The sequence below is a fragment of the Prionailurus viverrinus genome, chromosome A3, assembly GCF_022837055.1.
Source record: "Prionailurus viverrinus isolate Anna chromosome A3, UM_Priviv_1.0, whole genome shotgun sequence".
In the NCBI taxonomy this organism is placed as follows: Eukaryota; Metazoa; Chordata; class Mammalia; order Carnivora; family Felidae; genus Prionailurus; species Prionailurus viverrinus.
The window spans coordinates 65,618,743-65,642,792 of record NC_062563.1 but is presented as its reverse complement, the minus strand read 5'-3'; the positions used below and the strand labels follow the sequence as shown (position 1 = coordinate 65,642,792).

At 38.2% G+C, this 24,050-nt stretch overlaps 1 long non-coding RNA gene and 1 pseudogene across 1 annotated transcript in view; one reads left to right on the top strand and one right to left on the bottom strand.

Moving 5' to 3' along the window:
- The window catches only part of LOC125162825 (uncharacterized), a 34,924-nt gene extending 11,054 nt beyond the window's left edge, over positions 1–23,870 (bottom strand). The window contains exon 1 of the long non-coding RNA XR_007151190.1: positions 23,823–23,870. This is a non-coding gene — a long non-coding RNA (uncharacterized LOC125162825). The remainder of the gene's footprint in view (positions 1–23,822) is intronic.
- On the top strand, positions 20,170–20,695 carry LOC125162824 (60S ribosomal protein L23a-like; annotated as a pseudogene).
- Positions 23,871–24,050: the final 180 nt, after the last annotated feature.

Below are 24,050 nucleotides of genomic sequence, written 5' to 3'. Positions count from 1 at the left end.
ACAGAAAACTCTGAATTTAGAAACTGCCTTAAGAAAAAGAGGCCAAATTAACCCTGGCTGGGTAGGCTTGAGGTGAAAGGCTGCAGAGATGGTTACCAAGAGAAAATAAACTCTCATGGTTGTTTCATCCTTTTTTTTTGGCCTTAAGTTACTTTCACTTTCTGGCCTCAGTGTCCCCAGTTGTAAAATGAGGGGTGTGCACCACTTCCCAACTTTTTGATGATGTATCCTCTTAGCATTCGAAACATTTGAGCACACATCTTCAATATCTGTATCATTTTTATTTCACTTACAGAGCATAAAATGTATGTGTGTGTGTGTGTATGGGTGTGTGTACATCTATGAGTTTTAACTCCTGTACAGATTTGTACAACCACCACCCCAATCAGAATACAGAACACTTCCATTACTGGCCCTGAATTCCCTTACTTTATCTTCAGTAGTGAAATGGCCGCCCATATCTAACCTCTGGCAACTACTGATCAGGTCCTCTCTAGAGTGTTGCCTTTTTCAGAATACTGTGTAAATGGAACCATACAATATGTAACCTTTGAGCTTCGTCCACATTACTGAGTGTATCGATAATTCGCTCCTTTTTATTGTTGAAAAGCTATCCGTGAAAAGGTATGTTATACTTAGCCATTCACTCACTGAAGGGCATTCACTCACTGAAGGGCATTCCAGAATTTGGGTGATTATGAATAAAGCTGCCACGAACACACATGTATAGGTTTTTGTGGGAGCATAAGTTTTCAAGTCTTGAGAGTAAACGTTTAGGACTGAGATTGCTGGGCTATGTAATAAATATATACATAACTCTGTAAGAAACTGCCACAGCTACCACCTGTCACCTACCAAAACAGCAACAACCACAAAAATGTAAAAAGAAGAAATTAAAGGAAGAAAAAAAGAAACTGGCAAACTGTTTTCAAAGTGTCTGGACCATTGTGCATTCCCACTGGCAGTATGTGAGGGTTCTAGCTGTTCTGCATCCCCTCTAGCATTTTGGCTATTGTTTTACTTTTTATCATTCTGACAGATGTATCCTGGTATTTCATTGTGCTTTTAATGTGCACTTTTAAAATGACTAATGATGATGAGCATCATTTCATGTGCTTATCAGCCATTCCTGTGTCTTCTTTGGTGAAATGTTTATTCAGGTCTTCTGCCCATTTTTAAACTGGGTTGTTCTCCTACAGCTCGGTTTTGAAGTGTATTTATGTGTTCTGGATACAAGTGCTTTGTTGGATATATGATTGGCTAATATGTGTTCCAAGTTTATAGCTTGTCTTTTAATTCTTTTAACAATGTCGTATGCAGAAAAAAAGTTTCAATTTTTTTATGAAGTCCAGTTTATCATACTTTTTTCTTTTATGGGTCAGTTTTTTTATGTTATTTCCAAGAAGTCATTGCCTAACACAAGGTCACAATCATTTGCTCCTATGATTTTTATTTTTTAAATATTTTTTAATGTTTATTTTTGAGAGAGAGAGAGAGAGAGAGAGAGGAGAGAAACAGAGCATGAGGAGGAGAGGGGCAAAGAGAGACGGAGACACAGAATCTGAAGCAGGCTCCAGACTCTGAGCTGTCGGCACAGAGCCCGACGGGGGCTAGAACTCACAGACCGTGAGATCATGACCTGAGCTGAAGTTGGACGCTTAACGGACTGAGCCACCCAGGTGCTCCACTCATGATTTTTAGGTATAATATTTATGCTTTTGGTTTTACACTTAAATCTATGATTTTTTGAGGTTAATTTTTCTATATTATACTCTGATATATAGGTTGAAGTTTATTTTTTTTGCATATAGATGTCTACTTGTTTTATTTGTTGAAAGGACTATCCTTTCTCCATTGCATTGTTTTCATATTTTTGTTCAAAAATCAATTGATCATGAACTGTATGTACACTTTAAAATGATTAAAATAGGAGTGCTTGAGTGGTTCAGTTGGTTAAACGTCCAGCTTTGGCCCAAGTCATGATCTCGCAGCTCATGAGTTTGAGCCCCGGGTCAGGCTCTGTGCTAACAGCTCAGAGCCTGGAGCCTGCTTTGGATTCTGTGTCTCCCTCTCTCTCTACTCTGCTCTTCCCCTGCTCACACTCTCTTTCTCTCTCTGTCTCAAAAATAAATAAACATAAAATAAAATAAAATAATTAAAACAGTAAATTTTTATAGATGTGAATTTTATCTTAATAAAATAATCTATCTATCTTAAAAAATCAATTGATTATAGTTGTGATGATCTATTTCTGGACTCTCTTATTTTATTCCATTGATCTATGGATCTAAACATTCACCACTACCATATTGTCTCGATTACTTAGCTTTAGATTAAGGTTTAAAATGGAATAGTGTGAGTCCTCTAACTCAGTTTTACTTTTCCAAAATTATTTTGATTATTCTAGGTCTTTTGCTTTTTCATATATATGTTAGAATCAGCCTCCCTATATTGACCAAAAAAAAAAAATCCTGCTGGGGTTTTGACTGTTACTGCATTAAATCTCTAAAATCAATTGGACTCTGCAGGGTTGTCAGATAATATATAGGACATCCAGTTAAGTTTAGCTTTAAGATAAAAAGAAATGAATATTTAGCATAATAACATCCCAAATATTGTATGGAACATAATTATACTAAAAATTATTCATTGTTTATCTGAAATTGAAATTTAATTTGGCATCCTGAAATTTTTTTTTTACTTCTAAATTTGACAACTCTTGCTTGGGGAGAATGAACGCTTAACTATATGCGTGTTCTGATTTATGAACACTGTATTTCTATTTATTTAGGGCTTCTTTGATTTCTTTCTTCAGTGCTTTTTAGTTTTTAGCATATGAATCTCACACATGTAGATTTATATCTAAGTATAACTTAACAGAAATTTTTTAAAATGTTTATTTATTTATTTATTTATTGAGAGAGAGGGAAACAGAGTGCAAGCGAGGGAGGGGCAGAGAGAGAGGGAGACACAGAATCTGAAGCAGGCTCCAGGCTCTGAACTGTCAGTACAGAGCCCGACTTGGAGCTCAAACCCAGGAACCCGTAAGGTCATGACCTAAGCTGAAGTCTGGCTTAATCACCTAAGCCACTCAGGCACCCAGGAGCAATGATTTGTTTTTAAAGATGCAGGATGTCAGGCAATAATGAAGAGTGATCCCTTTGAGATCGGAAAGAAACAAAGGAAGCCCTGTGATTGACCCAGCTTAACGCCTTGAGAGAATTTCCAGGCCATAATGCAATGAGGGAGAATTCAGATAGAGCTTGATGGACTGCTTGCTGAGCTGGGGAGGTAGAGCTGACAGTCTAGGAGATCACAGTGGCTAATAAAAGTTGTAGGACATAGTAGTGGAGAAGTGAGAACGATACAGAGGGGTAATCTGGATATGTAAAGAGTTCTCACCCATGAGCTAGTTTAATATGTGTGTTAAACTATCTGCCTGAGAAAGAATCACCTGAGAGGATTAGAGCGGATAGTGTTCCAGTACCAGAAATAGGGACTCTTCTCATCATCCAGAATGGGAAACCTCACTATTCACAGAGCATTGAGTACTTGGAAAGATCTTCCCTTACTAACGGGGAAAATTAGCCTCAGATTGAGCACTGCTCTAACTCTGCCTAATAATTGTAAAAGTATACCCAAAAGGATCAAATGATTTCCAACTAACTTAACTGTGCCCCAGAACAAGTCTTAAGAATATTTAAGGAAAACAAAAATATCCATTGTGTAACAACTTTAAAATGCACAATGTCTAACATCCAATCAAACATTACCACATATGTGGGGTGCTTGTCTGGCTTAGTAGAACATGTGATTCTTGATCTCAAGGTCATGGGTTCAAGACCCATATTGGGATGTGTGGAGCCTACTTAAAAAAATTACCAGGTATGCAAAGAAGCAAGAAAATATGTCCCATAATGAGGAGAAAAATAAATTGAAATAATTGAAATGGATGAAGAACTGGCACAGATGTTAGAATTAGCAAAGACATTAAAACAGTTATTATAACTGAATTCCATATGCCTAATAGGTTAGAGATAGATAATATTAAAAAAGACACAAATCAAACATCTAGTGATATAAACTATAATATCTGAGAAGAAAAACCACATTGAGATTAATAGCAAATTAGACATCACAGAAGAAAACACTGAATGAATTTGAAGAATAGCAATAAAAATCATCCAAATGAAACATACAGAGGAAAAAAGTATTTAATGAAAAGGTCATCACTGAGCTGTGGAACAACTTTAAGCAGCCTAATATATACAAAATCTGTAATTGCAGTCCTAGAAGAGGAAATACTGGGAGAGATAGAATAAATATTTGAATCCAATCCAACTCTATCACTTTTATAATTTTAAATGTAGGCAACTCATTTAAAAAGTAAAATAATTTGCAGGCCAGACATTTCCAGTAGGCTGCCAGTTTGAGGTCTCTGGCATAATGGGATGAGTAAAGTAAGATACTTCCCATGGCAGTACAATTGCATAATGAGGCAATAGTTTTTCTCCCAGTGCTCCATTGCCTGAACTTAAAATCAGTGCTGCTCAGTGGGTAAGGATACTTTGTACTTTGGTGGAACTTGAGGTAGACTTGAAAGGTAAGACTAATAACAAGACAACAACAGTCAAGACAGTATCTCACAGGGTGTAACTTATGTAAATTGTACCAAAAGCAAATATAAGTTCCATGAATTTAACACTAGTGAAAGGTGGGTTCCTGGATAACTCAAGGGCAGGGGCTGCTCCATGAAAATTGCTTTTTTGACATTTCCTCTGGAGGGAAAATGTTTACCCTTTACGCGCAGGTTGCAAGTTCAAAATCAGGCTTTGTAAGATAAGGCTAGTCTCCCTGCAGTCTCCAGGCTGATTTAAATGCAGATATCCCTGGTCATTCTTCCTCTAACAAAAAGTCTTGCCAACCTGTTTTCAGCCATATCTGCATAGCCAATCATTTTTCCAAGGAGACATCCTGAGTTCTGAAAAGAGCTTTTTCCCTGGTGCTTTGAAACCTCAGTAATTTAAAAATACTGAGTGGCCATGCTTGGCTATTTGCCTTATGACAAGGTAGCTGTCTTTTGAAAGAATATTTAAAAAAAGATCCAGTTGATATTCATTGAAATGCCTTCTCCCATAGCCCCTGGCATTTCAGAAGTATGAGGAGAGCACATGCAGAAATGCCAGATGCTTTTTTTTGCATCTTCCTTCCAACCAAGTGCCCCCGACTAGGTATGTGCCATGTGGTAGAGCACTGCACACGGTAGAGGTCAGCTCTACAGCTGGTAGGAAAGGGGGTAGCTTGTGTGTAGTGTAGACACTGGTAGATGCCTTCCAACAACCATCCACTAACCCCTACTTCCTTGTTGAGATTGTTTTGTTTTGCTTTTTATGGGAGGTTACATGTTTCTCAGAGGCTGGACCATCCCTACTTCCCTAGCCCCAGGAGTGAATTCCTGATCAGTCTCAGGCTCGAAGCCAATCATGGGAAGTATAAAGTGGCTCCCTTACCTGCGATTAGTTTAGGAGTGAGCATGTACAACAAAACTATACAGGGGAGTCTTTTGGGGGATCTTTCTGAGAAGAAAATGATAAAAAGAAATAGTTCTTTGGTACTGCCCAAAATACCACTATTAGTGATTATTTTCCTTTTAAATTAATCATTGCCCTTTTCTTTAGGTTAATATATTTTTAATGCAAATATAACTGGAAGGAGTAATACCTGGGCTCATGTTGTCATGAATCAGTTGGTCAGCAATATAGGAAGGATCTGGGTGGTTTAAGGGGATTTCATGGTAGCCCCCTAAAAGATAGGATTACCTCTTAATTTCTGGAATCTAATCCTTGGAACTGTGACTATTACCTTATTTAGAAAAAGGGTCTTTGTAGGTGTAATTAAGTTCAAGATCCTGAGATGAGATCATCCTGGATTATCCAGGTGGGCCCTAAATTCAATGACAAATATCCTTGGAAGAGTAAAGCAGAGGGAGATTGACTTAAAGAAGGTGATGTGAAGACAGGGGCAGAGATTGCAGTGATGAGGCCACAAGCCAAGGAAGCCAAAGAATGATGACAACCCCCCAAATCTGGAAGAGGCAAGGAAGGATTCTCCACTAGAACCTCCAGAGGTAGTGAGGCCCTGTTGACACCTTGATTTCAAACTTCTGGGCTCTGGAACTGTGAAAGAATAAAATTTCTGGTGATTTAAACTCCTGGCTTATGGTAATTTGTTGCAGCAGCCACAAGAAACTAAGATAGGTGACCTGGGCTTGCTGAGTGATTAAATGAAACAAAGACCAAGAAAGGGAAGTCTTCAGGTCATGAAGAAGAGGTCATTGACTCTAAAAGTTCAGCTTTTCCTCAGAGTCCCAGTTTGGACCCTAAGTAGGCCAGTTAGCCTGTGCCTTGCTCCATACTCAAAGATACACTCACAACTCCTTCTAGTCACACATTTCATCTCGACCCTGGCTATAGATGTTGCTCCTCACCTTGACCATCTGTCTTTCAGATGCATGCCCTTCAACACAGGAAGTCAGATGAAACCGTATGGCACACCGTTCAGTACAAATTGTTCTCATTCTTGGGGATACAACTCAGAGGGTGCTGTCCCTCCAAAAGCCTTCAAGTTTCCATGAGAAGAAAGACAGAGGCGCTTGGGTGGCTCAGTCAGTTGAGTGTCTGACTTTCAGCTCAGGTTATGATCTCACGGTTCGTGGGTTTGGGCCCCATGTCAGGTTCTGTGCTGACAGCTCAGAGCCTGGAGCCTGATTAGGATTCTATGTCTCCCTCTCTCTCTGCCCCTCCCCTGCTCACGCACTGTCTCTCTCTGTCTCTCAAAAATGAATAAACATAAAAAAAAATTTTTTTTAAAAGGAAGAAAGACGTGTTTGGTAGATTCACTCCCCCAGGTGACTCTGACCAGGTAAGTGACATAATTGAAGACTGGAAGAGAGCAAGGAAGAAAAGTTTGGGGAAAAGGAACCAATGTTTGTTGTGCAAGTACTGTGAACCTGGCCCTGTGTTAGGTATTTACATACACAATCCTATGTAATGCTCACAAGAATTGTATGTGGTGTTAGTATTCCTGTTTCATATATGGGGAAACTGAGACTCAGAGGGGACACAATGTGTCCATGATCACACAGCATGTAAGTGATAGAAACAAGACTCAATGTGGTCTATTTGGCTTTAAAATACATGTTTTCTACACTAGAAATTGCTGTCTCCCTGTGAAAGTGAGAAAAGGCTCAAGACTAAGAGCAAAAGATGAATGAGGGAAACATTGGATTCATGCTTCTCTGTCACTCTTTCTCCATAGGCAGCAGAAAAACACCTTCAGTGTCCCTGGAAAGGAGTAATCAACTTTTTGATAAATGTGTCTAGGCTAATTAAGGAAAACTGACAGTCTGCATATGAAATGACACAGAGCTATCATGTGGCTCACTGGAGGCCTGAGCTTCACGGTTACCCTGGAACCATGGATCATTCGGAAATGAAAAGATAAGAGTAGTTGCCTACCTCAGGCTTTGGGGCTTGTTTCAACCCAGGTCTGATGACTAGTACTGGTGTGAGCCAAAAGTCTATTTGAAAAAGGAGGCAGTGTTGTTGACTTTTCCTATTCTTTCTTTTTTTTTTTTTTCTAATCTCTATTTATTTTTGAGAGACAGAGTGCGAGCAGGGGAGGAACAGAGGGAGAGGGAGACACAGAATCTGAAGCAGGCTCCAGGCTCCGAGCTGTCAGCACAGAGCCCGACGTGGGGCTCGAACTCACAAACCGCAAGATCACGACCCAAGCCAAAGTCACTCAACCGACTGAGCCACCCAGGTGCCTCATATCCTATTTTCAAATCAAGCAACCACACACTCATTCCTTCCATTAATGAGCTTAGTTCAGAAGAGGCAGGTGGAAGGCAATCTCTGGAAAACTGTTATGAGTATCTGCATTAAGACTGGCCTTTCCTTCACTGGCTTGTTTGCTTTACTTAGCTTTAAAGATTACCAAAAACCTCTCTCATCACCACCCAGCAGGATCTATTTACCCGAAGTTCAGCTTTCCTTGTGACTTTTCTCTTAGAATATGGACTGGATCCAGGTTGTAAGTCCCTGCCTGACCAGTTACCAGCTGTGTGATTTGGAGTGAATCACTACATGGCTCTGAACCGCAGCGTCCTCATCCACATAAAAGAGGAGAGTCATCCCTGCCACCTACTCACAGTGTTGATCTCAAACAAGAGAGAGAAGATATGTGAAAGTACAATGAAAATACAAGAAGCTGGTAGCAGGTGTAAATGATACCATTGTGAAAATCTTTGCCCCACCAGGATGTTAGCTGTCACCACTGCTCAGCATTCAGCACTGTTCAGAGACCCTGAACTCCAATATCTTGTAGTTTGATATATACAGAGAAGAACTCTTTATATCCATTTACACTAACAGCTCAGCTACGGCCCACTCTAAGTTGCAAATTGAGTATCCTAAAATAGGATACTATACCATGGGGGTGGGTGGTGGGAGAGGAATGCCTTTAGATGCCCCTAAGAAGATATCCTTTGTTTTCATGTTGGGAACATACACATTTCTGATGGTGCCATCAAACCTCAGCTGGGACCCTTCTGGGTAACTTCCTTTAAGGGTCCCCTTCTCATGTGGGTCAGTTATGACTGTTAGCAAATGCTTCATAAGTGAGAATCCAAACTTATCTTTACTTTTTTTCTTCCTGCGGGAGTCACATAGAGAAGGTCTGCCCACTCCTTCACAGGCTGGAAGATATTTGCTTGCTTTATATCTTTTTCAGATATCTTGTGCTTAGCATATAGAAATGCAACTGATTTCTGTATGTTGGTTTTATATCCTGCAACCTTACTGAATTCATTGATTAGCTCGAACAGTTGCACTTTTTGGTAAAGTCCTTAGGAGTTTCTACGTATAAGGTCTTAATATCTGAGAACAGAGACAATTTTTTTCCTTTCCAATTTGGATGTCTTTTCTTTTTCTTGCCAAGCTGTTCTGGATAGAAGTCCCAGTACTATGCTGAATAGGAGTGTTGAGAGCAGACACCCTTGTCTTGCTCCTGACCTTAGAGGAAAAGCTTTCAACCTTTCACCATTGAGTATAATGTCAGCTGTGGGGTTGTCATATATGGCCTTTATTGTATTGGGGTACATTCCTTCTATCCCCAATTTATTGAGAGTTTTTATCATAAAAGGAGGTTGTATTTTGTCAAATGCTTATTTTGCATCTATTGAGATGATCATACGATTTTTATCTTTCATTCTGTTAATGTGGTGTATCACATTTAATGATTTGCGTATGTTGAACCATTCTTGCATCCCAGGGATACACCCTATTTGATCATGGTTTATGATCCATTTATTTATTTATTTATTTATTAATATAATTTATTGTCAAATTGGCTATCATACAGTGTGTAAAGTGTGCTCTTGATTTTTGGGGTAGATTCCCATGGTTCATTGCTTATATTCAACACCCAGTGCTCATCCCAACAATTGCCCTCCTCAATGCCCATCACCCATTTCCCCCTCTCCCCTGCCTCTCCCTCATCAACCCTGTTTGTTCTCTGTATTCAAGAGTCTCTTATGGTTTGCCTCCCCCCTCTCGGTAACTATTTTTTTCCCCTTCTGCTCTCCCATGGTCTTCTGTTAAGTTTCTTCTCAAGATCCACATATGAGTGAAAACATATGATATCTATCCTCTGACTGACTTATTTCACTCAGCATAATACCTTCCAGTTCCATCCACATTACTCCAAACGACATAATTTAATTCTTTCTCATTGCCAGGTAGTATTCCATGGTATGTATAAACCACATCTTCTTTATCCATTCATCAGTTGATGGGCATTTAGGCTCTTTCCATAATTTGGTTATCGTTGATAGTGCTGATATAAATATTGGGGTACATGTGCCCCTATGCATTAGCACTCCTGTATCCTTTGGGTAAATTCCTAGCAGTGCTATTGCTGGGTCATAGGGTAGTTCTATTTTTAATTTTTTGAGGAACCTCCACACTGTTTTCCAGAGTGGTTGCACCAGTTTGCATTCCCACCAACAGTGCAAGAGGGTTCCCATTTCTCCACATCCTCGCCAGCATCTGTAGTTTCCTGAGCTGTTCATGTTCACCACTCTGACCTATGATCCTTTTAATGAGCTATTGAATTTGGTTTGCTAATATTTTATTGTGAATTTTTGCATCTGTATTAATCAGGGACATTGGCCTGTAGTTTTCTCTTTTTGCAGTGTTCTCAGCTGGCTTTGGTAGCAGGGTAATTCTGGCTATGTAAAATGAGTTTGGAAGTGTTCCCTCCTCTTCATTGTTTGGAAGAGTTTGCGAAGGATTGGGATTAATTCTTTAAATGTTTGGTAGAATTCATCAGGGGAACCATCTGGTTCTGGACTTTTCTTGGGAGGTTTTTGATTACTGATTCAGTCTTGTATTCAGGTTGTATGTTTTTATGAATTTATTCTTTTGTTCCTGGTTGTCTAATTTATCAGCATATAATTATTTCTACTAGACTCTTTGATCCTTTCTATTTCTATGGTATCAGTTGTAATGTGTTTTCTTTCATTTATGATTTTATTTGAATCTTCTTTTTCTTAGTCTAGGTAAAGGTTTGTCAATTTTGTTTATCTTTTCAAAAAAAACCAGCTTAGTTTTGTTGAATTTCCTTAAAATAGCTATTTAGAATTCTTCATCGGGTAAATTATAGATCTCAAGTTATTGAGGTCAGTGACTAGATTACTGTGACCCTTTGGTGGTATCATGTTTCCTTGATTTTTCATGTTTCTTGAAGTTTTGCATTGTTGTCTTGGCATTTGAAGTAGTAATCACCTTCTCCAGTGTTTACTAACCTTTCCAAACTCATATATATATATATATATATATATATATATATATATTTTTTTTTTTTTTTTTTTTTTTTTTTTTTTTCCAAAAGTATGCTGGAACCTCTCTGCTGGAACCTCTCTGCTGGAAAGCTGGAAGCCTTCCACAAATGCTATCTCATCCACAAGTGATTGTCTGAGACACTGTTTTCCAAGGCTCCCAGAACATGGTCAGGAAGGGTTGGAACTGGTTCATAGGTTACTGTAGGGTCCACAGCTGGGACAGAAGTTTGTATGTCCATTACCTGACACATATGTGGGTGATACTCCTCCCACACTCCTTAGTGTATGGTGTTGGATCCCTCAGCTCCCAAAAAGGCACTTTTGTCCAAGGATGGATGCCAAATTGTTGTTGTTGTGGGATGGGACATGATGAGGGATGTTTTATTTAGCCCATGATGCTGATGTCACCGAGCTGGAAAATATTTGCACACAAAAGCCAGGTCCTCATCAGACTTTCCTACTTGAGACAAAAACACCTCAAGTGCATTCCACACATGACAGGGCTTCACACCCTAGTGCCTTCCTGAGTGTCCTTCTTGGGACACACTTAAGTTTGTTAAAGTGTGTGCCTTAGTCATCTATTGCCATGAAGCAAATTACCTAATGTTTAGTTGCTTAAAGTTACAAGTGTATATCATCTTGTATCATTTCTGAGTGTATAATTTGGTGATTTTTAACATATTCACAAAATTATGCAACTATCACTACTATCATTACTGTGTAATTCCAGAACATTTTCATCATTCCAAAAAGAATTGGACAGGAACCCAGGAATGAACTTAGGTGGGTGGTTCTGGCTCTGCTCTTTCATTAAGTCCCAATCAAGAATCAGTCATTTGAAGGCTTGACTAGACCAGCAGGATCTGCTCCTAAGAAGGTTCATTCACATAGCTGGTAAGTTCCTTCTGGTTTCTAGCAGGAGGCCTCCATTCTTGAAGGCCCTAGTTCCTTACCATGTGGACCTCTCCATAGGGCTACTTGAGTATCACCAAACATGGCAGCCTGCTTCCTTCAGATATAGTGATCCAAGAGAGAGAGAGCAAGAGGGAAGCCACAACATGTTTTATGTCCTAATATCAGAATGACATACTATTACTTCCTCCTTATTCTATAGAAACAAGTTATTAAGCACAACCTACACTCGAGGAGGGAAATTTGGCTTCACCTTTGAGGGCACCAGCATCAAATAGCTTGTGGACACAATTTAAAACCATCAGTGAGTTTTTCTAAGCTGGTCACAATGGCCATGATGGAGTAGAATCTGTGCAGTTTGCTGTCAGGTTATCATATCCCTTGATCTGGACTTCTCATCTTTTTTTTTTTTTTTTAAGATTTTATTTTTAAGTAATCTCTACACCCAATGTGGGGCTTGAATTTACAATCCCAAGATCAAGAGTTGCATGCTCTACTAACTAAGCCAGCCAGGTGCCCTTGTACTTTTTATCTTTTCTTAATGCAAGTATGGTTCAGTGGTCAGGCACACAGGCCCTAGAGTCAGATAAACTGGGTTCAAAGCCTGGCTCTCCCTTTCCTAGTGGAGTGCTCTTGGACAAATAACTTCAGGTTCCCTTTCTGTAAAATGGAGAAAATAGCCATTAGCAAAGTTTTTGTGATGATCCTGGGAATACTTGACTCAATTTCAGTGTCTTCAAGTGTCGATGAAACTCAAGACAGCATATTTTCTTTTTTTATTTTAAGACCAATTAGCAGTCATTCCCCATCACCCCATTCCAATTACCCTGCCAACCAACAATGTATTTTCTGTCTGTATTCGTTTGCCTATTCTGGACATTTCATATAAGCAGAACCATATAATATGTGGTCTTTTGTGTCTGTCTTCTTTCATTTAGGATCATGTTTTTAAGATTCAGCCATACTGTAGTATGTATCAGTACTTCATTCCCTTTACAGCTGGATAATATTCCATTGTATAAATGTGCTACATTTTATTTATCCTTTCATCAACTGATGGTCAGTTGGGTCATTTCCACTTCCTGCTTATTATACATAGTGCTGCTATGAACATTCATGTGTAAGTTTTTATATGAATACATCTTTGATTTCTCGGGGGTATATATCTAGGGTGGAATTGCTAGATCCTATGTTTAACTTTTTGAGGAACCTCCAAACTGTTAGAAATAGAGGAGTTCAAGGACAAATTTATTAAATTTCCTTTTACTGATTTCAGAGATTGGTTTTTTTTCCCCAGTAGAATGATTTTATTTGATTTATCAATGAACACGTTGTGTGGAATTGCCAGCCTGATTGGAACTAGGTGGAAATCGAATCCACATTTCTTCATCACTTCCATGAAGATTTCATGAAAGACAGCAGACACTTTGCTTACTTACATAAACAAACTCTAGATCTTCCAAATTCTCCAGGTTATAGTTAAAATATATATAGTTATATATAACGTAATCACAACCAGGTTTAATTAAAATGTAACTCACTGAAACAAAGTTAGGAAATAATAAATGTAATCTCTTCATTTTAGAGAAAGAAAAGTAAGATGAAGTGACATGCCCAAGGTCACTATGCAGTGTCGCTATGCAGTGTCAGAGACAGGATTTGAATCGAGTTCCATTTTTCCCCGGGTTATGCTTGTTGTTCTTTTCTTCTTTTTTGAGGGGGAGAATCTTTTTTTGTTTGAGTGTGGTTGACACACAATGCATGTTTGTTGTTCTTTATAGATCACTCAGGGCACAGGTGAAGGGAACAGTCACCTGACTGTTGACAGGGTATAACCATTTAGTTCGCTGGCAAAGTAAGCCATCACTTTAGACACCTAGATGGCATAAGCTAGGCATAAAATTTCCAGTGAACCTATTCTGGGCCTTCCTAATTACCTCTTTTTCTTTAAATTACAAAAAAAAAGTATGACATTTTTACTTTTTAAATGCTAACAAACTATCTTTTTATTAAAAACATTTTTTTTAATGTCTTTTTTTTTTTTTGAGAGAGACAGAATGCGACCAGGGGAGGGGCAGAGACAGAGGGAGACATAGAATCTGAAGAGGCTCCAGGCTCTGGGCTGTCAGCACAGAGCCCAATGTGGGGCTCGAACCCGTGAACCACAAGATCATGACCTGAGCCAAAGTTGGACCCTTAACCGATTGAGCCACCCAGGAACCCCTAAACTATCTTTTTAATAATATATTATAAAAGTTTTGTGAATGAGAAACTTTACAAATCTGTATATAGCATAATCTACATTTTTGCCTTTTGTAAACACCTTTCATACCATCCCCAGTCACCTCTTCTTTCCTTCGTATTTCACAGTAATTCCCAAGAATGATTTTGTTACATCTGTGTGTTGTTACATCTGTGTTTAGTTGTGATTTGTCTTTGTGCACACTCAGACACTTTAACTTCTGTAAAAGGACTCAATATCATCTTCGAGTTTTTTTTTCTTTTATGGCAAACTTAAGTCTTTCTTCATGATATTTGTTCTACACTTTCCAATTTGAACATCTTTATCCATGGAGAAGAAACACAATAAGCATCACTGGGTTTTCTTCTCCAGTCCTCTGCAGCTTATTCGTGATCTTTTCCAAAGAGTGTCCTGTTCTTTCCCTTTTCACTTTCTGACATAGGACATACTCATTAAAGACTACTTTTCACAGTGCTCCCACATTAAAAACGAGAACAAAATGCCTTAGATATTGATACGAAATAAGCTCCAGGAAATATTGTTAAGTGAAGCAAGCATGGTACAAATAATAAATGTAGGCTACTATCTTTTGTGTAAAATTTTAAAAAATATATAGACCATATTTCATTGGTTCTAAAATGCACAGGTTTTCACATTTTTGATGTCTTTGAAATTAGAATTCATTGTACAATCGACACCAAGACATAGTTTAATTGGCAGGGCTTTAAAAAATCTTTTGTAGTATTATAATAATATACCATATTTATAGTATATATAATAAATAGTATATACAGTATATATAAACATAATATTTGCATCTTATATGCAATTAATGGCATCCTAGGTTTGATAAAATATATTATTTCAATTGATTGCATACGCAAAAAATTTTCCCTAGGAGGATTTGCAAGAAATCAGTGACACAGGTTGCTCATAGGGATGGGTATTAAGTGGTTGGGGAACAGAGGTGATAATTTCTATTACATTCCTTTTCATATGTTTTGCATTTTGAATCCCATAACTGTGTTGACAAATAAAATGTTAGAATCATAAATTCAAATTTAAAAAATGCAATTGGAGGGGTGCCTGGGTGGCTTAGTCAGCTGAGCATCTGACTCTTAATTTCGGCTCAGGTCATGATCCCAGGGTCACGGGACTCTGCATTGGGAACTGCACTGAGCGTGCAGCCTGCTTGAGATTCTCTCTCTCTTTCCCTCCCTCCCTCTGCTCCTCTCCCCTGCTCACACACTCTCTCTTCCTTTCTAAAGTAAAAAATTAAAAAAATAAAAAATAAAAATAAGTCACCTGGACATGAGTCGACACCACTGCTTCATTCAGATTTGTACAGTTTTGTGTTTGTTCCTAGTAATGACAGACGAGCACTGTGAAGGAAGGGCTGTGCCTGCATGCATCACTCTTCATCCAGAGTCCAGCACTGTGCCCGGCCAGCTACTAACTCCAGCAGACATCACTTCTTTTTCCCAGGATTTTTGTCACTTGTAAATCATCAACTAGATATTTGCTGGTTAAAATTAAGTTCAATATAGCTATTTCCCTCATTGCTTCCTTGACAGTTCTACTGATGAATCTGTCCCATAAGGCAAGGCATAAATATATCAGATGTTCTGTTTTTGTTAGACTTTGACTTCCAGAAGAACCATCTAGTAGTATCTAGATGAGTGAGGAGGGAAATATCTTGAAAAGAAAAAGAAAAACATTTTAATTGGCACCAGTGCACTTGGCAACAACAGGGATACCACGATAGCTCATACATGGTGTTTGCTAAATAAACCAGGAAGCAACTGCAGTGAACGACTCGAAGATGTTGGCAGTTATGCCATTAAAACAGCACTGCTGACTCATTCCTGTTGATGATGATATTTAGAAATGCAAAGATCCACTTCCCAGACCACTCTGAATGTCTTATACACACAAAACGTAGTATTAAATCTCAAGTAGGCAAAATCAATCCTAGCAATCCTGAGTGGCAAAGAATAACTGATAACCAGTGTTGAAGAGGTGAGATGATACTAGGACTATTGTGAAAATAACTCAAAAGAGTTTAACACAGAAGTAAAATTTTTAGGGTCAGAACTTTTAAGCTTGACAGAGATGGGAGCTGGTTGGTTGAGGATAAGAGCGGGAGCCAGGTGGCTGCCATCAATTACTGTTGGCATTTGTGTTCCTTGTTGTAGGCAGGCTGGTGCTGAGTGAAGCAAGCTTAATGTCCCAGCAGCGAAATGAACAATTTTCAGTGGTTTGTGTTTTCGGTTACAAATACACCACTTCCTAGAATTAGGACAGACTTAACTTTACATAAATTTATTTTTTAATAAGAATGATTGTTTAATGTGCAACTAACATAAAACATTTCCACGTGATGAAAACTTTTCAGATCTCACTCTCTTAGTAACGTTCAAATATACAGTATTGTTAACTACAGTCATTATGTTGTACATTACATCCCTAGAACTTGTTTATCTTGTAACTGGAAGTTTTTACTATTTTATGAAATAGCCTACAGACATTTTTTAAGGCATTATTTTTAATATATTTTTAAAATATGTACTCTTACTTATCCAGACTCTGTCTCTCTGGACTCCAGTTCATTCAGTTTATTTACCGGGAGATTATTTAAAATATTTACAACACTAAAAAATTATTTTGGGGTAATTTGTTTTGTAGTGATAGGTAACTAATACATAAAGGTCTAGTCGAAGTAGGCATATAACTATATATTTTTTTAGTTCTTGAGGTTTGTGGTACATATATTTAATTGTGTTCTGTATTTGGGGTGAATTAAACTTTCTAAGATTCAGTTCCATCATCTTAAAATAGGGATAAATATATCACCTATTTGTTTTAAAGTTACTTTTAAAACAAAGTATATACTTAGCAGAGTATCTTACAAATATCAAGCAATCTGTAAGTGTAAGCTATTTTCAATTAATAAACTACACCATGGTAGTTGGTGTGGCTAGTAGGAACTGAATATCTGGTCTTCCTTTTGGAAGGGCATGTTTAAGGTTAAGCCTCGTAAAACACTATATTTAGAAACCATACGGCCACAGCTCAGTCCTCTAACTTCCTTTTTTATTTTAAGATTATTTGTTTGTTTGTTTGTTTTGAGAGCATGTGCAGGGGAGGGGCAGAGAGAGAGAGAATCCAAGCAGGCTCTGTGCTGTCAATACGGAGCCTGACTCAGGGCTCTGATCCCATGAACCATGAGCTCAGGACCTGAGCCAAAATCAAGAATCAAATGCTCAACTGACTGAGCCACCCAGGCACCCCATCTAACTTTCTTAAATCAAGTGCCCAGTAAGAATTAGACCAATCTTTTTGTAATGCATAGATACCCCATCTGGTCACCTGGTGTTCTCATACCCGTGTAGACACCAGCTTAAACTCATTAAATTGGGATCCTGGGGGCTAGTGGGTGGAAATCAGCATTTAAAAAGAGCTCTGCTGGTGATTCTCATGTATATTGAAGTTTGGGAAACACTAGTTAATAATTTCTAGAAACAGGTTTGAAAGTTTTGGGAATTATAGACCTGTGTCTTTTAACTGACAAAAGCTTGTGGCAGAAAGCTATAGATGGCCCTTATATATGCAATACCTATTTCTCCTTTTTTTTCCTTAAGCTTTTATTTTTAAGTCATCTCTACTCCCAACGTGGAGCTTGAACTTACAACCCAAGATCAAGACTCTTGTGCTCCACTGGCTGAGCCAGATAGGCACCCCTTTGGTACCTACTTCTGCTAAACTCTATAAGTTGCAGGATCCAGCAGGAGTTTCTTGGTAAACTATTTGGATTTTCTTATATTCAGATCATGGTCCAGTCTAACCAAAATATCCAGTAATGCTGTATGAACATTATGGTTTAGCTAACTTTCCACATTATTTGCTAAAGCTTGTGGGTACCACCTTCTCAATTTTAAAGCATTCTTTTAGGGTGATCATCTTTCAGTGTGAAATTAGGTCATTTTTTCCTCCAAACAATGTTTTCTGTATGTGGTAATGTTGGTTGCAGGAAAATTCATGTATGTAAAAATGTTGGTGGTTTTGATAACATCTATTGGCTAGCTTCTTGAAGAACATTTGGCTGTGGCAGAGTTTTCTTTGTGGTTAGAGAAGAAATCAGTTTTCTGTGTGCTATTATGCTGGCAACTGCCTGTGCTAACTTATGACTCTTAAAGCTAAGTGTCATATTTGATAAAGGACTAGTATGCACAATATATAAAGAACTCTCATGATACACAAATCAAAAAACCCAATGAAAAACTGTGAAAATATTTTAACAAACACTTCACCAAAGAAGATATATGGGTGGCAAATAAACACATTACTAATAAACACCATTAGTCATTAAGAAAATGCAAATTAAAGCTCTAATGAGATACTCCTACACACCTATTAAAGGGTAGAAAAAAAAGAAATAAAGAAAAAACAAACTAACTATATAATATCAAGTCCTGGCAAGGGTGTGGAGATCTCATGCGTTGCTGGTGGGAATGCAAAATGGTACAGCCACTTTAGAAAATAATTTAGTAGTCTCATAAAACTAAATATTTACCACATGACCCAACAATCCTGTTCATAGGTCATTTACCTACCCAAGAAAATGAAAATATATGTTCACACAAAACACCTGTACATGAATGTTCATAGCAGCATTAAAAATAGCCAAAAAGTGGAAAAAACTAGATGTTCATCAACTATTGAATGGATAAACAAACTGTGGTACATTCACAACGGACTGCTAACCGGCAATAAAAAACCCTATTGATATATGAAACAAAATGGATTAATCTCAAATACAGTATCCTAAGTGAAAGAAACCAGACTCAAATGGCTACTTACTGCATGATTCCATTTATATGACAATCTGGAAATGGTAAAATTACTGAGACAGAAAACAGATGAATGGTTGCAGGGGCTGATGGGGAGGAGGCTGACTACAAAGGGGCATTTTTTTTAGGTCATGGAAATGTTTTATTTCTTGATTGTGGTGGTGGTTACATGACCGTATGTGTTTGTCAGAATACAATAGTTAGGTTTTACTCTATGTAAATTATACTAAAAAACATGATTAAAAAAAAAAGGCAGGTGCACAAATGTGGACATAGACTGATCTGACACACAGTGCTTTTTTGAATTTGAATTCAAGTTAGTGTGTGAGGCTTCCAGTATTAAAACTCTGACAACAGGTGTTCTGAGTAAGTATTTCTAGCAGGCATTTTGCGGGATAGTTCCAGCTTCTTAAGCTGTAAGATGGACCAACGGTGTTAGAAGCAAAACCTAGGTCTGATGTAGAGTCTCCAGACATGGCTCCCTATGGTGAGGAACAAAATAAATCTGGCCCCAAGGTGCTGCCTTTCATCCTTTCCCTGCAACCCAACCAGCCATGCCATCATCAGGATCCTAATGACTCTTGTGGGGTTTCTCTGCTTAGATCTCAGGTTATTTAATGGATATTTTAGGCCTTTGAGGGGGTCCCTGGACACTACTTGAGGATGAAAAGCTCATCAGGAGAAAATTGTACAATATGTTTGCTCATGAATGCAACTGATTGAGCCAGTGAATTTGCCAGTCAGGTGATGAGCAGAACAGTGGACCTTGCAATAGATATAGTATTTCATCTATTATTCAGGTATTTTTTTGTCTTAATTTTGCTTTTAATTGCATTCATTACAAAATACCTTGAGGGGTTGTAAAAAAAAAAAAGTAAGTGGGACAAAACACTGGAAATCTCAGTTTTCAGCTAAAACAGAAATTATATTTTAGTTCAACATGTACGTCCTATGATTTTACTTCATGTAAGATAAATGTATTTAGTTCCTTTGAATCACGCCTGAATATCCATTTCCTAGAAAAATCTACAATTAATTTTCTCAGGCTTAACTGATGGCTCTTCAAGATCCATTCAATATTTTATCAAAACTCAGGATTTTAATCCATTGAATCTATTTTCTTTTACACAAAAAAACTGACATACTTATCTGTGCTAGAACAATGTCCTCAGACTAGACTAGCCCTTTGGAATTATGCTGCTGTTCCCAGACTGAAAAAGTAATAGGAAAGGCCAAGTTTGGGAACCCATTCACTAGCCTGGTCTAGCTCTCTTAACAAGAAACCCCTTTTCCCCTTTCACGAAGATGGCGCCGAAGGCGAAGAAGGAAGCCCCTGCCCCTCCCAAAGCCGAAGCCAAAGCAAAGGCTTTGAAGGCCAAGAAAGCAGTGCTGAAAGGCATCCACAGTCATAAAAAAAAGAAAATCCGCACATCACCTACATTCCGACCATCCAAGACACTGCGTCTCCGAAGACAGCCCGAATAGCCTTGAGAGAGTGCCCCCAGGAAAAACAAGCTTGACCATTATACCATCATCAAGTTCCCCGTGACTACCGAGTCAGCCACGAAGAAAATAGACAACAACACTTTTGTGTTCATTGCAGATGTCAAGGCCAACAAGCACCAGATCAAACAGGCTGTGAAGAAGCTCTACGACATTGACATGGCCAAGGTCAACATTCTGATCAGGCCCGATGGAGAAAAGAAAGCATATGTTTGACTGGCTCCTGACTATGATGCTTTGGATGTTGCCAACAAAATTGGGATCGTCTAAACTGAGTCTAGCTGGCTAAATCTAAATTTTTTCATCATAAAAAAAAAAAAAGAAAAAAGAAACCTCTTTCTCATTTGGAAAACACAGGCCATCCCCTCTCTGCTTAATAATCATTTATATTTTGCAGGAAACATCTAAGTTCGTGGCTGAATTATTGAGAGAAGCTCATTGAAGCCAATGAGTTTCAGTATGAGGAATGAGAGCTGCTAGAAGTAGGAAAGTGGATGGGTGAGGCTTATACGCAAATTCATGAAATAGGGCTTAGTTTCAGTTTGTGCATTCTCTAATCTGAAACACTCATCTGCTTTTGCCAGGTGATTAACTCTAAGGGATAAAAAGTTTGAACTTCCATAAGTACACTTGAGTTTTTATTTATTTTTTTAACATTTACTTATTTTTGAGAGACAGAGCATGAGCAGGGGAGGAGTAGAGAGAGAGGGAGATACAGAATCAGAAGCAGGTCCCAGGCTCTGAGCTGTTAGCACAGAGCCCAACACAGGGCTTGAACCCATTAACTACAAGACCATGACCTGAGCCAAAGTCAGACGCTTAACCAACTGAGCCACCCAGGTGCCCCTACACTTGAGTTTTTAAATGGTAACTCACTGGTGGCAAGAACTTTAGATTACTTTCATAGTGCGAGGAAAGATGTATTTTTTTTTTACTACAGGCACATTCTTTGGGCCACACATTAGTCTACTATTTTATTAAGTACTTATTATTTGTCAAGCATTATTGGGCACTATGTGGGTGGAGGGAAAAGTTAGAGAAGGAGAGACCAAAATGACTAAGACTTATTTCCAAGGCTTAGATCCAAGTACCTTACAATTTAGCGGGTGCAAAATATAGTGCATCTTTATTAAGAATTTTTGTTCCCATGGAACTTTGATTAGTTTGAAGTCAAGGGAGAGAAGAGCCTTGTTGTATCCCAGGTGGGTAAATAGTACTTTATTTAGTGTATTTAGAGATTCAACAGTTCCTGAGCATCTCAAAGATTCAGTCTTGCACTGGCCAATGTAACAGATAAGGAAAGATCTTTGCTTTGAGTGGAGGTATATGCAGGTCTTTCAGAGTACTAGGTTTAAATCCAGATCTGCAATTGAATAGCTGATGTGACTCTGGATGAGTTATTTAACTTCTCCATACCTTGGTCTTCTCATTTATAAAAACAGGATAATAGCAGTATCTCATTGAGCTGTTATGTGAGTTAAATACACACATACATGTAAAAACTTAATTTAGTGCTTGGCATAGGGTAGATGATCAATGAATATAAGTCATTACTATTATTACAGTCTCCTTGGGGAGACAGAACCATAGGGAAAGGACTTGAAAACACAGATAATAACGTATAAGTGATCACATACCAAGGAATATCATATGAAAAGCTACATGCTTTGCAGCAATAAAATAAATAGCCTCCAAAACATGTTTCATTACTCCAAAACTCTGTTGCAATAAATCTCAGGTGAGCATCCAGATTATTCCAGGCTAAAGTCATGAATTTTTTGAAATTCAGCACTTAAGGTGCAAAAGTAAACAACAGATTGGGCAAGGACCTGGAGAGAAAAGGCAGTCTTTGTGGTGGGGCCTGGTTTATACTTAGTGATTATAAATTTCCCTTGACAGCCTTTAGTGGGAGTGGCTGTCTTGCAAAATTCCAAGAGAAATGTTTTCTGGACAGTCTTACTTATCTTTGGAGCAGGTTGCCACCTGCATTACTTTCAGAGGACACCACCCCAGCTTTTATTTTTCCCAGATGTCTGATGTCTAAAACCTTACAGGTTATTTACTTTCACTTACTAATCATTTTTCTTCCCCAGTTGAAAGGCAAACATCTCTGATGGAGGAGTCAAGATCCAACACTCCACTGTCCAATCCTTATACTCATTCTCACTTTACCACTGTGGCTACTTTGATATACAACCTAACCCTTGAATCCAGACTGTCTTGTATGGATCTCTGTCTCTTACGACTGTATATATTCTCCAGTCTTGTTTGTAAATTCCTCCAGGGTAGAAATTATGGCAAAAGATTTTGCAAAATACTGGTTTATCTTGACCGTTTTTACTTCCTACCTTAAACTTGTATAGCACAATTCAACATCAAAAATAGGTGAATAGTAAATAGTAAATTATTGTTGATTATTATGGCCTGGTTTCCCTTCCCAGAATTCTGGACTGTAATGTGTTCTCTAGTATTTTCAGAACTAGAAATTATGGAGCAGACTGTGATTGTAGCAGACAGTTCCAAACCTTCTGGAATCACTGTGAAAGGCAACATAAGACTACAAATTAAGGAGGAAAAAAAAAAAAAAAAAACCAACTCTGAAAAATCTCAGAAACTGACCAAGAATCTTAAGATACAGATGAACAGACTTACTAAATTGAAAAAGAGTCCTATTTTCTTCCCATAGCAAACATTATCTAGTAAAATTTATGTTTACTTTGGGTGAATCTATAGTTAGCAAGGCCCACTCATAAGGTATTTCAATACCTTGCTTGGCCTTTCAGTACTCAAAACACATGGAAATGAGTCATTAGTATGGAAAGCTGCTCTGTATAATCTTCTAAAACAAATCCATGTTTGTTTTCTCTGTAGAGATTTAAAAAAAATTTGTTTTCAGGTAAACTCTATGCCAAATATGGGGGGCTCAAACTTAGGACCCTGAGATCAAGAGTCACATGCTCTACTGACTGAGGTAGCCACGCACCCCAAATCCAGGGTTTTGATCTAACAACAGACTTTATTCCCTAATTTTACGTCTAATTTTGTTGTCTGTTCTTGTGAGTTTAGAATTTAGTGTGTTTGGCAAAAAAATACATCACCAGAAAACAAGTCATTTTTTCTTTTTACTGAATACTGACTTTGAGAAAATATATTCAAGGTAAAGGGAAAGAATTGCTGGGGAGGCCTTTATAGCTCTTAATTTGGGTTAGTCAAAAAAAAGTGGAGCTTAGGGAATGGCAGTGGGGTTAAAGCTTCTGACTTCAGCTCAGGTCATGATCTCATGGTTGCCGAGTTTGAGCCCCACATCGGCTCACTGCTGTCAGTACAGAGCCTGCTTTGGATCTTCTGTCTCCCTCTCTCTCTGCCCCTCCTCTACTCAGGCTCTCTCTCAAAATATAAACATTTGGGGCACCTGGGTGGCTCAGTCGGTTAAGCATCCAACTCTTGGTTTCGTCCCAAGTCTCAGTCTTCTGCCCCTCTCCTGCTCGTTTTCTGTCTGTCTCTGAAAAATAAATAAACATATATATATTTATTATATACTTATATATACATAAACATTTAAAAAACAAGATACCTTGGAGTCATGCAAACAAAAAGCAGGAGCTACTTTTGTGTTTCGTGGAAAGGGAAATGGAAATTT